Genomic DNA, 16,955 nt, shown 5'->3' on the forward strand with positions numbered 1-16,955 from the left:
GTGTCTGCCACCGCAGTTGTTTTCTTCTGCCCAGAGATTAAGAAAGGATGCCATACATGTGCACAATGATCTGATCTCATGTTTGACCTAAATTACTCACATTTATGTTCTTGCTTAGCTAGGCTTTGTTTTTATATTTTGGGCTATTATTTTGTCAGTATAAAAAAGGAAAAAAAATGTTTATTTGTCTCTTACTCCTACAAGACGTTTCACTGAGAAAATTTAGTGAGGAAATTAAAGTTAGGGAAATTTTAAGTACAACTTGCAATTAGGGATGTATTTAAAGGAAAAGTTACTAGTAGGAAAGCAGTTCCATGAATTGGATTTATCAATAGCCTTAAATTATAAGCCCTTTTATTATTTTTGGCACAAAATCCTAAGAAGAACAAAAGTGTTCATGTGGTGAGAAAATCATTTGTGACAGAATTTTCTTTCAGACTGGAATTCAGAAATACTCAACAGATAAAGAATTTGTTCCCAGAATATTTCTGGAATCCTAAAGATAAAATATAATTTACATGTTAGCCACTTCTTTATAACTTAAACTCTAGAGCCTTTCTTTATATTTTCTTAATGGGTACAAAAGTATTACAAATATGTTGTTTCAACCCAAAGACTTAGAAATCAAAACAGTTTGTGTTGTGCCTTCTTTGTATAAGAAGACACCTTCGAGGCTATGTGGTTTCTAGACTGAACACAATTATTATGACTTTCCTGATGATCCTGGGAAGATAAAAACCCTTTACGGGGCTTCCCTGGTGGCGCAGTGGTTGAGAGTCCGCCTGCCGATGCAGCGGACGCGGGTTCGTGCCCCGGTCCGGGAGGATCCCACATGCCGCGGAGCGGCTGTGCCCGTGAGGGGCCACAACAGTGAGAGGCCCACGTACCGCAAAAGCCAAAAAAAAAAAAAAAACCTTTACCAGGGCCTCACCGGCGTAGACAGTTGCCCTCATCAGCCTCTTCTCCCATTGCATCCTTCTTCCTTCCTTTACAAGCATGCATACTGTTCTTGCTGACATACCCAAGAGTTTTAAGTAAAAATTAACTTTAAGGAAGGGCAGTTCCACTTAAATTACTTGTTTCATATTGATGAAATTAGGAATAATTTCCTGCACACGGTCCTGGATACTTTGCATACTTAACTTTTCAGTAACTTCTGGATAAATCTCTCCCTCTTTCTTTCCTTCTCAGCTATTTCCTATAGTCAGGCACCCTAAAATTGGGTCTCACTTCTCTGTTTACTGGAGACAGCTCTGGAGAACCTTCCCCATGTCGTATTGCACTTTTTACATCTGCCAGGCATCATGCTGTATAAGACAGTGGGGTCCGGACAGCTGAGCTCCAAGCACAGGTTGGTGGAAAAGATACAGGCTTTAGGGACAGATCTGACTTCTGATCATGTTCGGCAACTTACTAGCTGTGGAGCACTGGAAAAATTACTTAACCTCTCTGAGACTGTCTCATAACATGTAAAAACAAAACAAACCTCAGCGATTCTCAGTGTCCATATGTTTTAAATGAGAACTTGACTTATTACCTCCAACTGCTTTCCAACCCTCCCAGCGGGGCGTGACCCACTGACATTTTTTGCTGTAGAAACTCAGGGAGTTCTAATCCCATCATTGTTAAAGGCAGGTCACCTGGCCTCACACTGCAGGGCTTTGGTCCAACCTCAATTCAGTACTGGATGCTTGATAAGGAGCAAGCTACTAACTTTCTTTGTGTCTTTGTTTCTACTCTAGAAAGTGGTAATGAGAATGGTCTCTACCTCATACAGTTGTTGTAAGAGTTTAATGTTGTCTAATAGGTAGCAGATACTGAAAAAAAAATGTGGATTATCATTTTTAAAATAGAAATGTGTATTTCAGGCTGAAAGCGGTTTCAGGGTTTATGGTGATAATTATCACCTTGCTGTTAAATGTACCTCTTTCATCAGAGGTTGTATGTTACTGCACTGGGCTCTCATTGTTGCCAGGTCATTCTGTACTTAGCTTAATTTCCTCCATTTTTAAATTTGAAGCTTAGATGATCTTGGTGGTCGTTTAAATTAAAATATCATATATTGTTCCTGTATTTTTACCATTTTCCCCAAAATGTAGTTTTGTTTTGTGCTTTTTCTTTTTGAAGTTGCTCTTTAGCAAAGTTCCTTCCTTCTCATCTCATCAACTACTTTATTGCTGCTTTATGGATGGGTGGGGAGATGCAGAGGTACAGCTTCTGGAGCCAGGCCATTTACCCAGGAAAATGGAGGAGGCCGTTTCCTCCACTGAAATAAATAAATAAAGCTTCCCATCTCCTTAAGGTGGGATATTGACGTACAAGTATTTTCCTGAAATCCTAAAACTCAGAACCTTTGAGAGAAGTCCTCCTTCAGAAGCTCAGTGATCTTGATTTGCATGGCAACTATACATGGGGAGATACTGTTCCAGACTGTTTAGGGGGTCAGAGGGAAAATGATTATGCAATTACCTGGGGGAATTTGGAGCAGTCTAGACAGTCAATCTGGGAAATTCTGGAAAAGATATTATCACGATGGCTTGTCTAGACAACATAAAATTTAATTTTCAATGCTTAAGCTGCCTTAAGAGAGAATCTGCTTTAAATTGATCTATATTGGTACTAAAAATACTACACTTGGATTTAAACATTTATGCTGTTTTTGAAGTTGAGAAAAAAGAGACAATATGTGCTTCATGCCGTTAGGAAAATAATGCTGGTAATGGAAAGATTGGAAGAATAAGAAATAAAATAATAATCAGGACTGAAGCCAGGATTGTTGGATAAGAGTTCATAAGGTCTCATGAAGTTTGAATTTAGTAACTTTTATTTACAAGGATGGATTTTCAGAAAGAACCAAGACAAATCTTTCTCCTGTATTCTGGTTGAAAAGTAGCATGTATACTTTGCTGTTCCTGCCCCGTTCTACATAAAATAGTGAAATAGTTTACTTTTTAAACTTCTGTCCAGGCTTTACATATTACAAATAATTTTATCATACAAAAAAGGACATTTTGCTTTTTGCTTTTATCATGAATTCATGGACATTTTAACATCCAGTTTTTTCTTTGCAGTGCTCTTCCTTTAAAATAACTCTTTGTCTTACATTGAGTCCCCAAGATTGTTGAAATTCATTGTTAGAAATTATGGACTTACCATTCCAGATGGCTGGATGCCACAAAAGACATCACTTTTGAAACAAAGCAAGACATCCTTCATCATTTAATAGCTTCAGATCTTATACGAGGAAATAGCAATTCCTTTTAAATAATCATGAACAGTTTGCAAAAAAAAGAAAAAACCTTGTTTAGTCTTCTAATTATGAAAATAGACCCAATTTTGCTCTTCTAGCATTTTAATAGCAATATTTAAACTTCTGAATACTGTATTCCAAAACTACTCTTGCTGTATGGTGAATGCCTTATGACCACACACGGTATGTCATTTATTGCTGTATTAAGCAGATTTTGTGTTTGTGTTTCCTGTAGTACAATTGGGAATTGGTAGGCCTATTAATTAACTCCAGTTCTATAAGATGCGTCAGTCAATTCTTGGTTATCCTCCAGTAGTACTTGACATTGCAGATAACTCCCAGTGAGGTCACATGCTCCATACGCATGTGTGTGTTTATTATTAAAATGCATGCAGAATTCACGGAAGGAATGATTCAGAGCTAGAGTACAGATGAGTTTTGTGTTTAAGCTTTCAGCATCCATGCCATTCAAATGAAAAGTGTAAGTCATCCTTACGAGACAGAATATTCCCAAAAGGCTTATAGTATATGGTATTTCCCTTTCAAATTTACATCTGTTAATAAAAAAAAATGTATGAATTTAGGAGGAGGATAGCTTTTCGAAGAAGTGTCTGGATGTTTTCTCACATTCTAAACGGGCCTCCTCCTTGTACTGGGAAGGAAATCTAAAGAAAGATGGACCCAGATGAGAGCTGGAAAATATTAACTCTATAAATACTCTCATAATGTCATGATCTCAATTTATGATAGAACCAAAGGGACATTAAGAAATGCAGTGAAGCTTAATGGCTATCTCTAAGGTCATTTCTGCAATGACAACTAATATATCAAGATGTAAAATAAAATGTTTTGTCTGGTTCTTCTCTTCCACCAAGAATAAGAGTTTGCTTTCATGTAAAACTTTGAATCACATGCTCTTAGTAACAGTCTCCAGGTCCAAATACTACTTAAGTTGGTGGCTAGTGCTCTGTCGACTAATTTATACATCTAATCTAACTTTTTCTAATTGAGTTATCTCTCTCAGTGTATTATGTCATTGAGTCCAATAGAGTCCAAGTTTATTTCTAAGAGGAAATGCTAAAGCTAAGAAATTTAGATATCTTGGTAAAGCAATGAGGCGTTGTTTTGGGGTTGGTTACATCATTCCATCTTTCTTAGATCATGTCTTGGAGTCTGACTTTTCCCACTTATGTTAGTAGGTTAGGTGGGAAAAGTCAGGATTCCTTGGTGATTTATCCTTGGCTTCATCATTTCCACCAGAGGCAGTGTGTCCCTCATTTGCACTCTCAAACTGAGCCAAGCGTGGTTAGAGCAAGACCATTATGGTTTCCAGGTTTTTCTTCCCTAATCTTTCAATACTTGAATCATGTTGGAAGGTGGACCATACAAGTTACCATGCTGAATAAACAATACCACCGTTTATATTGCAGATGAAATTTTAAAATGCTCTGCTGTTTGTATTTGAGAAAAAGAATCACAGTTCGTAAATTCTGTGACCTTAACAGCTCAGCAATGTATTTCTTGTGAGCTATTCACATTCTAAACTCTAGATATTATCAGTGAGGCTGTTTCTCAAAATCAACAGAACCAGTGGCCAAGTGAGGTAGTAGAGGGACCTAAGTTATGATTAGAAACAAGTTTGGGGGAAAAAAAAAAAAATCACAAATGGTGAGAGAGAGAGAACCAAAAATCCAAACCAGCTTCTCCTATACCCTATTTAAAAGATTTCAAATCACCATTTTATATTTTGACTGGTTTGCTCTAAATATAGGGTATGAAAACACCATAGTTATGAGATTAATACACTTTTACCCTCTACACTTATTTGGCTCAATTGTAAAACGTTTTCTTTTTTCCCCCCTCATAGTATTTCATCACTTTTTATTCCTAAGAACAATGACAGAAAAAATAGAAATGTTAGCATTCAGTTCTTAACTTGCCGAGTATTTAGTTTCATGTTTTGTCAGATCTGGTTCACCTAGTGCCAGAAAAAGAATTTGAACAAAATTAAAACAGTTTTCTTAAGGCCGTATTGGTGCAGTGATGTCATTATCAATTACTTATTAAAAGACTATGTTATCCGTAGTACTCAATTTCTGAGTGACATCTTCATTCACAATACAGACATAAGGACTAAATCATAAACAGCACATTGACCAATATATATTTTTCTTTTCTTCATAACTACTAGTAGCTAGTTTGGATCAAAGACTTTATATTTCTTGGAGCTAATCTGTCACTGGAGGTGTGTACTCCAACTTAAATCTTTCTCTTACTGTGCCCTTTTTGATTGATTGCTTTGCACTCATTCCCTATATAATCTATTTTAAAAGGAAGTTTCTGTTTATAAAAACTAATTTGTTATCAATATTATATTTTTCAAAAAACACAAAGAGTAGTGCTAAACCCCATTGCCTGCTCACCTGTTTGGGCTGTTTTCGTCTTCTCTTTTGTCCTTCCTCTTCATGACCCTTTCTTTGCCCTTGAACTCTTCTGTTTTTCTTCCTTTATCTCTTTGTCTTCTTGCCTAAATTACTTCATTTGGAACCAAAGTTTAAGGTAGTGGAAATACAGCCTGGATATATAGGTGAGAAGGAAGGCATTAGTTTAATATATTTGAAACTTGGGGAAAATACCAAGATAAATTTAGACTGAATTTCCACAAATCAGAATATGTTTACCTCCTCTTGGAGTGTGTTTCAAATAGGCCTCAGCAAGCTATCTTGTAGATTTGTTTTAAATCATGATTGTTCACTTTGATGATAACCTGAGGAAATGATACAAGTCCATTCTAAATTATTTGGATAACTACCTCATAATCATGTAAAATCTTTAGATTTTAGTGCTCTTGTTTGCTTAAGGCTTATAAGCATGTGAGTGCCAAGGATATACCTTTAATATTCTTGGGCTAATAAGACGGAAGCAAAGGTTGAGTTGATATGCAAACACTGTCTTCCTGCCAAGTAAAGGCCAAAATGGGGTCGGAGTGGGCTTTGTGAAGGAAGATCTTGCTGTGGTTCAAAAAGAGAAAAGTAAATTACCCCAGAGCACAAAGGAAGGTAGAACTGCTAGCTTCAAAGACTAGCTTCTGGTCACTAGAATCACGTTCATATTGTAAGAAGGTATTTACTTTTCAAGATACACAAAGATATTATTGTCCCGTTGCTTTGCTATTTCTAATTTCAATTGTATTTGCTTTCTAGTTTTGTTGGTACTTAATTTTAATCAGGAAGAACCTATATTTAGCTTTATAATTTTATAAATTTAGTTACTATTAGAAAATATGCTGTGTAAGTTAACTGGTGGCACACTAAGAAGATAACTTGTGGTAGCTTTTAAGCAGATAGTGTCACCTGTTTTTCACATCTGAGGACACTCCCCTTGCTCTAGTGTAATGGCCTCTGGTCTAGGTTCCTCATGGCCCTCAGCTGCTCCAGGCTTACCACATGTAGTCAATTTGGACGTGATGCGAGCTGGGGAAATAGAAAGAGCAAAGGCTGGTGCTGTGAATCAGCGTGAGGTGATGAGCATAGCACTGAAGTGAAAAGGAAAGACATAATGAGAAAACCAGAAGTTCTGGAATAAAGGTTTTATTTATTAAATAGATTTGGGGGAATACTAGGAGATAATGGAGGCTTAACATTTATATCTAGGGCTCTTCAGCTTTGTAGCTACAATTCTGTTCAACTGCTACAATCAATGCCCAAGTGATCTTGGAGGCAATTTGTATTCAGAAGCAATTTATATTCAATAGAGATAAAATTGACTTTAATAAAAATATAAGAAACATTTTTCCTAAGCAAGGTTCTAACAGTAATGGTGAGGAACATAAACACAAATGTCTGCCCTCAAAGATTTAACGTATACATAAATATGTAACTTCAACATGATGAAACATCAGTAATAATAACTATACTCCAAACAGCTAGTATTTACTAAGCAATAATTATACTGTGTACTGGCTGCTTTGAATGTATTACCTTACTCAGTGTTCACAAAATCTGATGAGGTAGGCACTCTTCACATCCTCACTGTACTGATGAAAAATTAAGGGTTTCATAGGTATTTTATAATGGGCCTGAGGCAATCATGCTATTCATTGGTTTATGTCTGAGTGGAGAACCCGCTCCTTTAAAAGGAAGTACCAGCCTGGTACAGAGCGAGAAGAGGGTTAAAATCACTAATTCTGGGCTTCCCTAGTGGTGCAGTGGTTGAGAGTCCGCCTGCCGATGCAGGGGACACAGGTTCGTGCCCTGGTCCGGGAAGATCCCACATGCCGCGGAGCAGCTAGGCCCATGAGCCATGGCCGCTGAGCCTGCGTGTCCGGAGCCTGTGCTCTGCAACGGGAGAGGCCACAACAGTGAGAGGCCTGCGTACTGCAAAAAAAAAAAAAAAAAAATCACTAATTCTGATTTAGGGTATTAAGTCAGAGATTTTCTCATGTATTTATTTTATATTCCAAAAATACTTAATGTGTGCCTAGTTTGAACAAGGTGATGACTGTAAATAAGGGAACACTTGATGAAGTGAAGAAAGGCCATCACATTTAAGCTGAGTTTTGAAAAATAGGTGAAGTATTGATGGTTGTGGAGGATCCGTTATGTAAGCCTAGAAGGATAGAATAGAAAAACAGAGACATTAAAGTCCAATGGGGAAATGGCAAATACCCCAGTGTGCATCTAGTACAATAATTTTCAAAAATGAGGCTGGAAAATTAGGATCAAGTTGAGTTTAGGGAAGCTAGCCAAGAGCTATACAAGATTTTAGGAAGAAACTACTAGTATTGCTATGATTGGTTCTGAAACATGTTTTTGGTGTAAACGCGTGTGTGGAGGGGAAAACAGACATATAGGTACCTCCATTTTGAGACTGTGGCAAAAGTTGAGTAGTGTCACATGCTGAGAACCTGGACTGATAGTGAGGGAAAGATACTGAGTACTGTTAAAAGTTCTCATAACAAACAATAAGAAAATTACATCTAAATTTCATAAACCACTAGATGACATACACTGACATGATGATACTCTTTAAACTCCCCAATGAAAAGATGGTTTCCCAATTGTCTGGGGACAATTAGATAAACATGTTTTGTAGCATACTGTGGCTTACGCACATTCAATTTTCACTGCTAAGTCTACAAATAAGCTGAATTTATACTGTGCATAAAACATTAAGCTACCATATGCAAAGTTATGCGAATTTCTCACCCACAGTGTATAACAAAAACATGGTTTCTCCACACTTGTAAATCCAGAGAATGCTATTTTGTTAATGCATATGTGAAAGCAGTTCAAACACACTTTGTTTAAAAAATAAAAATAAGAAAACACAAATAACTAAACAAAAAGAAACAAGATGTAATATATTGTACTTAGAAATAGTAATTTTTAAATGAAAAATATCCATGCTTTAATATTAATTTCATTACTATGTTATAGCTTTTACTGATTTTGTGAAATTTTTATGCAGATGATGTATCCAATTTATCCCGTGTTGTTCTGCCCCATTTCCATCCTGCTGTAACTACTCTCCATGATTTTTTCATTAATTTTATTACTATTCATGACTCATCGTTGACATATTTGATGGTTTTATGACTGTTATAGCATTTTGTATTTATAACCCTGTGATGAATGTGTTATCTCCATTTTTCATTTTAGGGAACTATGTCTCAGAGAGAGTCAACAATCTACCCATCATCACACAACTAGTAAATTTGTTGTCATAACCGTCAATAACATACGACCTTCCTAGTGACATCAATATTAGTCTCATAGTGTACCAACACTGTAACATCCTCCTTGGTAGGATGCTGTCCCATGTGCGTTTTTTTGTTAGTTTTTTTTTTACTGTGGTAAGAATACTTAACACAAGATCTGCTCTCCTAACAACTTTTTAAGTGCACAATTCTGTACTGTTAACTACAGGCACAGTGTTGTGCTGCTGATCGCTAGAACTTACCCATCTTGTGTAACTGAAACTGTATACCCATTGAGCAGCGACTCCCCATTTTCCCCACCTCCAACTCCTGACAGCCACCATTCTCTTCTCTGATTCTGTGAGTTTGACTGTTTTAGATTCCTCACATATCTGGAATCATGTAGCATTTGCCCTTCTATGCCTGGCTTATTTTACCTAGCATAATATTCTTCAGGTTCATTGCAACAATATTCACAATAGCTAAGATAGGGAAACAGCCTAAATGTCCATCAGCAGATGAATGGGTAAAGAAAATGTGGTGTCAGATGCAATGAAATGTGATTAGGCCTTAACAAAGAAGGAAATCCTGCCATATTCAATAACATGCACTATGTGTTCATTAATACTCAGGTGTAAACACTCTCAAAATAGTGAATTTCAAGTAAAATGAATTACAACCTGCATTAGTAGGAACCTACTTAAAAGAAGCATTAAGTTCTCGGTGCTGAAAATGTGACAGTGACTGTCAACTTGGTAAAATGGCAGTGGCAAATTCATGGCGTCCTTTAAGAGGATATGATAATATAATCTGGAAGTCATGTTTCAATAAAAGAAGTGCTTGGATACCCACAAAACAGTTACTTTCTGTTTCTACTAATTCCCTCTCTGTGTAAGAAAGGTGTTGAGCAAAAATAAACAAAACCTGCCTACTGGTATTTCCACTTAGATGCACAGGAGAGTTCAAATATGTTTTACAATCAAAGAGAGTTGTAATTCTTTTTTTTTTTTAATTAATTTATTTATTTTTGGCTGTGTTGGGTCTTCACTACTGTGTGCGGGCTTTCTCTAGTTGCGGTGAGCAGGGGCTACTCTTTGTTATGGTGCGCGGGCTTCTCATTGCGGTGGCTTCTCTTGCTGTGGAGCGCGGGCTCTAGGCGTGTGGGCTTCAGTAGTTGTGGCACGTGGGCTCAGTAGTTGTGGCTCGTGGGCTGTGGAGCGCAGGCTCAGTAGTTGTGGCACATGGGCTTAGTTGCTCTGCAGCATGTGGGATCTTCCCGGACCAGGGCTTGAACCCGTGCCCCCTGCATTGGCTGGTGGACTCTTAAGCATTGTGCCACCAGGGAAGCCCAAGAGTTGTGATTCTTTTTTACACAAAAGGGATAACCAGAATCTGTAGCATTAATATATAGAACTATATTTGAAATAGATTTCTTAAAATATATATATATATTTTTTAGATGTTGGGGGTAGGAGTTTATTAATTAATTTATTTATTTTTGCTGTGTTGGGTCTTCGTTTCTGTGCGAGGGCTTTCTCTGGTTGTGGCAAGTGGGGGCCACTCTTCATCACGGTGTGCGGGCCTCTCACTATCGCGGCCTCTCTTGTTGCGGAGCACAGGCTCCAGACGCACAGGCTCAGTACTTGTGGCTCACGGGCCTAGTTGCTCCGTGGCATGTGGGATCCTCCCAGACCAGGGCTCGAACCCGTGTCCCCTGCATTAGCAGGCAGATTCTCAACCACTGCGCCACCAGGGAAGCCCCTTATTTCTTAAAATATTTTAAAAATTTACAAAGTTTCTCAATTCTCATTCAAAGTAAGTTTAGCAATGAAACATGTCCTTTTACTATTTCTCAATATTTTGATCACGTAATAAATATTTCAAGAACACAGAAGAATCTGGATATTACTATACATAGAATTTTAGATTAATAAACAGAAAATACTTAATTTTACATGGCACACAAATTATTAAATAACAGAAAGTTGGTATAGTCTTTATTTCATTTTCCTTAATGTAAATGGGCCTTATCAAGCTATCTGCCTGTGAAGATATTGAAATATTAACATACTTTTAAAAAGCTACATTTTTACTCAAAATTAATTTTGTACTTAGGAGTCTTTAGAGTTTCCAGCTAGAATAAATGTATTTGGATAAATATATATTTATGTGAAAGGACATCTTTTAATCATTGCCTCAAAAATTGAATGATATAGGCTTTCAGCTTTCACTTAACACAATTATTTCTATCATTGCCTATTTTACTCAGATACTTCAGTAATTTCAATCCATTCCTATAGAAATGATAGAAAATTTGGTATTAGTACCTGAGTACAGTTTTGAGATTTATATGTTTACATGCAGGAAATACATTGTTTCAAATTGTCAGAAATCAAACCACATAGAATCACTACTTTCCATTTTTATTTTATTTTATTTTTCCTGTCTGCCGTTTTAATTCGATTGTGCACCTCCGGCCACTGAAAGCAATCTCAGGAATTGCTGAGTGGTTAAAAAGGGAGTCAAATGGGATCTAAAATCAATCCACAGGTCTGTCACTGATTCATTGTGTGACTTTTGCTGCCACTGAAATGACATTAAAATGGTCTCCTCAACATTTTTATACCTCAGGATTTCTCTTGTGATAAATAAATACCTATCTAATATGCATTATGGATATATACTTTAAAAAGTAGGTGATGATGAAGAGCTACAAGACTAGCTTCTGTTTTAACAAGTTATCTCACTTGAATTTACCACAAAGCTTTATACAGAGGCTAAAAGTCTGGATATTTCTAGTGTTGCAAATGGGGTTTTGTATACATGCCAGGGTTCAAGCTCCTTTTAAGTGCTTTTATCCTGGCAAACTTTTCTTCTTTTGATTTTATTTTGTTGGTATTTAATAGCTGTTGTACTACATATTTAAATTAACCTGGAAAGGATGGATGTTTAGTGTCCCATATTGACTTGCCCTTTGCTGGCCTAAATCTCGGAGGCAAATGGAAGATTTGCAGGGAGGAACACCTATTCGCTGTATTATGTCATGCTAGATAGTCGTCCTAGGTACTAGGTACCTTAACACTACGTCAAATTTTTGCACATTTTTCCTAACAACAGTATGGAATTTTTAAACGTTCATGCTAAGATTGCACAGTCTCTTAGACATATATTAATTTTTTTCTAGAATAAGATGTAATAACTTATCTGACAGAGGAATAGGAAAATATTATGCCATTGATAAGCAAAATATTTCCATTTTTACTATGCAAACGACCAGAAAACTAGATGTGAACTGACACCCCTTTGTTCATAAATTCATCAGAGGCAATCAATAGTTTCCAGTCTCCTTTTTTTTAAATAAATTTGTTTTATTTATTTATTTTTGGCTGCGTTGGGTCTTCATTGCTACACGTGGGCTTTTCTCTAGTTGCAGAGAGCGGGGGATACTCTTTGCTGCGGTGCGCAGGCTTCTCATTGCAGTGCGCAGGCTTCTCATTGCCGTGGCTTCTTCTTTTGCAGAGCACAGACTCTAGGCGTGCAGGCTTCAGTAGTTGTGGCTCGCAGGCTCTAGAGAGCAGGCTCAGTAGTTGTGGTGCACGGGCTTAGCTGCTCCGCAGCATGTGGGATATTCCTGGACCAGGGCTCGAACCCGTGTCCCCTGCATTGGCAGGTGGATTCTCAACCACTGCACCACCAGAGAAGCCCTCCAGTCTCTTGAGTAAAATCAACTTCAGGTAAAATGAAAAAACAAAATGAAATGATGTGTTTGCCGTATGGATGACAAAAATGTAATCCCATTCACTTTTCTACCTTATACTACTCAAGAGTCTGAAAATTTTAATAAGCTCCTAAGAAAGAAATGAAAAGTACTTTTCAACTGTGCTGCTAAGAAAAATATTTTGATCTGGAAGATTTTAGTACAAAAAATTAAGCTGGAAGATTTGATATCCACAAGACTACTGAAGCCCAATACCATCCTAAGCAGAAAGCTCAGCAATATCTGATACCTTACTTTTTTTTTTGATATCTTACTTTTTAAAAAATGATGTGTCCAGGGCTAACCTCTGACCACAATTTCCGTGAATTTTTGCTTAAAAATACATGTTTATAAAATACTGTATCTTACAGTTACTGCATAGCTCCTCTAATTCCTATCCTTCATTTCATAATATAGGAAATTTAAACTCAGATTGCTTAAATAGTATTCTCAAATCCCATGGCTACTTAGTGGTAAAAGCTGAACTTAAACTCAGCTCTCCTGACAGCCGATTCAGAGTTCTTGCCATTGCACTACATTGCCTTCACTCTCACTATCAAACATGGAAAAGGACGTGAAAGGCACAATTTTTCATTTACATCAAGCTGTTTATAAGTTTTTATTAAAATAAAGTGAATAAGTAAATAACATTAGATAATTACTTTTAAAATATAGTTTTACTTTATTTCTCCATGCATTCATGGTCTGATTATAAACTATATAATGTAATGTCAGGGAAAAATTGTATGATTTCTTTTACAAAATAATATTTCCTTATTCAAAATGAGTCAATTGTTTCTTCAAAATAGATAAAATTTGAATGTTGTTTCAATACTTTATACTATTTTCCTTTATTCTCATTAAGGTAGCTAGATTAAAGATGATTTCTATTAGTTGAAACAGTCAACATATATAAAATATTATCAAAGAAAATAATTGAAACATTAGGAAGGCAACCTGAACACTGTGAACACCAGAATCATGCAAAATTGCACCCACACACCTCTGCATACAATGGACAAGAACGACTAAACTCTTTGATCTCTCCTGGATGACATGAAAGAGTAAAAGGGGGGGAAAAAGCAGCGTCTGTTAGAAAAAGAGTTTAATGAACAGGGTGGAGACCAGCTGAGTGTTGACATAGAGCATGAGAAAAGAAAAAGAATGCAGAAACAAATTTATAGTGATAGACTTCAATAGATCCAAAGAAAGTCTGATTTAGAAAAAAGATATTAAAATAAATGCAGTTTGATTTGTATGTAAAATATTTATAATTCCTGTAGTGAGTTCTCTACCAATGTTTTCAATAGGAAAAAAATATATATATTACATATGTATATAACTTTTATATATAAAACTATATATTCATATTATATATATGTGTGTGTTTATAACCATAGTGATGACAACATCTTAGACAAAAATGTGAAGGTGTAATATAAGGAATGTAAGTCAGTTTAAACTGCCTGAACATATATTGTAAATACAAATTTTAGTCTATTTTTCCTTTAACTTAGGGAAGTTGTGGGAAAAGTGGGGGTTTTGAAATGGATCAATTCTACAGGGATAGAATTTGCCTAGGCGTTGTCCATCATTCAACTGCTGCAACTATCCAGAGCAAAAATATTTTATCAGTACTTTATAAATTTGGGCGACTTTCAGGCTTGTGAGGTTTTGTATCCCAAAGGGTGGTGGTGATGGTTTTTCTTTTTTATGATTGGCATCATATGCTGTTATAGTATAGATTCTGCTATCATGTGATTTAGTATTTTCTAGGATTCTGACTGTTACACCAGCCGTTCCCAACCTTATGTCTGGCAGATGACATGTACCTATGTGACATTCTCTCCTGGGCACACCCATCATTATATGCATAAGAATATTCTGAAATATGAGCAGCTAAAAATAATGACATCAGAGCCTTAACTTTGAAAAATGATGACATAAGAGCCTTAAGCTTGAACTGGCCATAGTTTCTTTAAAATAATAATAAAGTAAAAAGAAAACTATTGAAAATGTACATATTTAAGTTCAGGGAAGGAAGCCATGTTTGAGGTTAGAGAAAGTGAATCATGGGCAAAAATGACAAGAAACCATGATCTTAGATGTGTGAGAAAGTATTTAGGAAATATGAAAAGAAAGATATTTGCCTCTACGATCATGCCTGTATGTAATAGACTAAGTGGACTCTTCTGCTGGACACCAGACAAGCTGTGTAAAGGTCACCATGACTACAGTTCCACTTGGTGAAACAATGCTGTTAACTCAGATCCTGCCCCCTCCCTGCTGCTCACCACTTGGCCTGTCCAATCAGGTTATCACACTGAAGCCAGAGCAATCTTCTCAGGAAGCAAACAGTAGCCCATCACCTCTGTTTAAAGATAGAAACTAGGAAAATCTGCTTTTTGGTCTTGGTCCTTTCTATCTCGGAATCCTTTTCTGGACCTTTATCCCCTTACCCTCTACTAACATTCTGGAGTTCCTTTTCTTCTTCTGGTTCCTTTAATTCCCTGTCTCTTTTCTTTTAGGTCTTTGCACTTACTGTGCCTATTCCTTGGATCCCTTGGATATTTGCTTTAATAAATCAATCTCACCCTTCTGATTCCCAACTCAAGCATCACTTCCTTAGAGCAAGTTTCCATCACTTCTCTTGTATTGTAGATACTACTACTATTAAATATGCTCTCATAGCAACACAGGTGAAAAGGCAGACAAATAGATGCATATATTGTGTTAAGTCCTATAATAGGGATTAGAGAAATTTATCTGAAATAGGATATATATTTGCAGGAAGGATTCACCTTATAAACTCTGAACTGCTAAGGGTCATTTCTTCATCTCTCAAGGGTTAATTGTGATAAACAATTGTGATTCTTTTGTGCAAAAAGCCACAGGGTGTAGATCAGAATGCGGACCTGAAATAAACATCCCCAGCCAGTTTGAACCCTTGAATAACACCAAATAGTCTCTTTTTTAAAATGTGGGTACTCCATATTTTAATACAAGCCATTTTATAAATTTGACATATATCACCATTTTCACATCAGGAATAATCCATATTGATTAACATACAAGTATGCTCAAATTTTAGCACTTTTGTTTTTTTTTGTCATTGGTATAATTGTTTTATCTCTCATATGCATAAGACCCTAAGCAGAGAACAGATTTAAGTAAAATTTTCACTGTAACGTTTGATCTGCAGTTGAAGGTTATTCTGCTGTCAGGGCCCTTATGTAGCAAAGTCAGAAAAGAAGTAGATGAAGGATACACATGACCAAACTTAAAGGAGGGAAGGGGGCCTAAGAGAAGAAAGGAATGAAGTAATATGCCTCCAAATCCATTTTGTTAAAATAGGTTGAGCTAACAGTGAAATTTATTGCATAACAACAGTAATGATAATAATATATCTATTAATTTTTATTTTGGGCCCTTTGTTTAAAATAGAATAGAAATTCTTGGCAGATTTGAGTGCTCTGAATCAAGTATGACACTTAAGATTCTGTGAGTGCTGTCACTTGTAATGTAACATAACGTTTATGTTGACGTCTACATTTCTGTCCTGAAGACTAACACAGAGGAAGCAATAAATATAATTAGCAATGTAATGTTCAGCAGCAGCTTTTCCTGGCAGTGTAGGGAAGTGGGAGTTTTAAGGTGAGAGGGCCAAAGAGACAAGGGGAGGGCAAAGGCAGAAATATGTTCACGCTAACATTAAAAAGATAATAACTGAAGGTAGCATTACCAGAAAACTGTGCGCTCCATTGTTTGAGTTTCGAATTAAAGCTCTCTGAGGATAAAGGCAAATTCTATTTTGGTCAAAGAATTGCCTTTCATCTCCCCCCATCAGGATGTAATTGGCAGGAGATGACACAACCTGCTTAACAATCAGGTATTTCAGAGGTTCCCAGTTGACAGTGAGCAAGATTCCCTTGACTCTCCTTAAATGCCTTTTTTTTCCTCTTTGTGAACAGCATGTATCTGGCATCTGTAAAACATTAATTCACTAATATTCTCAGAGAGTAGACCGTGGGTTGACAAGAATTCCAACTTTAGAATTTAGCAGAGTATACAAAGTTATGAAAAAATGTAGCCTGCGTGTCCATCTCTTGGGAAAAATGAGACATTGTAATATTATGGCATTTAATTGTGTTCATAATATACTGATTTAAATTCTAGAGAAATCATCTCAGAATTCTATAATGTTTGGCAGGTTAGAAAAAAAGAACATTATAATAAAAATCACTGCCTAT

The 16,955-nt window shown here is 36.4% G+C and overlaps 1 protein-coding gene across 2 annotated transcripts in view; it reads left to right on the plus strand.

Annotated features, from left to right (window-relative positions):
- The window catches only part of SEMA3A (semaphorin 3A), a 237,674-nt gene that overhangs the window by 81,489 nt on the left and 139,230 nt on the right, over positions 1 to 16,955 (plus strand). The gene's annotated exons all lie outside the window — the stretch shown is intronic.

Source organism: Delphinapterus leucas, chromosome 9 (assembly GCF_059928025.1).
Source record: "Delphinapterus leucas isolate spDelLeu-1000000601 "Yukka" chromosome 9, BTC_Dleu_Yukka2, whole genome shotgun sequence".
Lineage (NCBI taxonomy): Eukaryota > Metazoa > Chordata > Mammalia > Artiodactyla > Monodontidae > Delphinapterus > Delphinapterus leucas.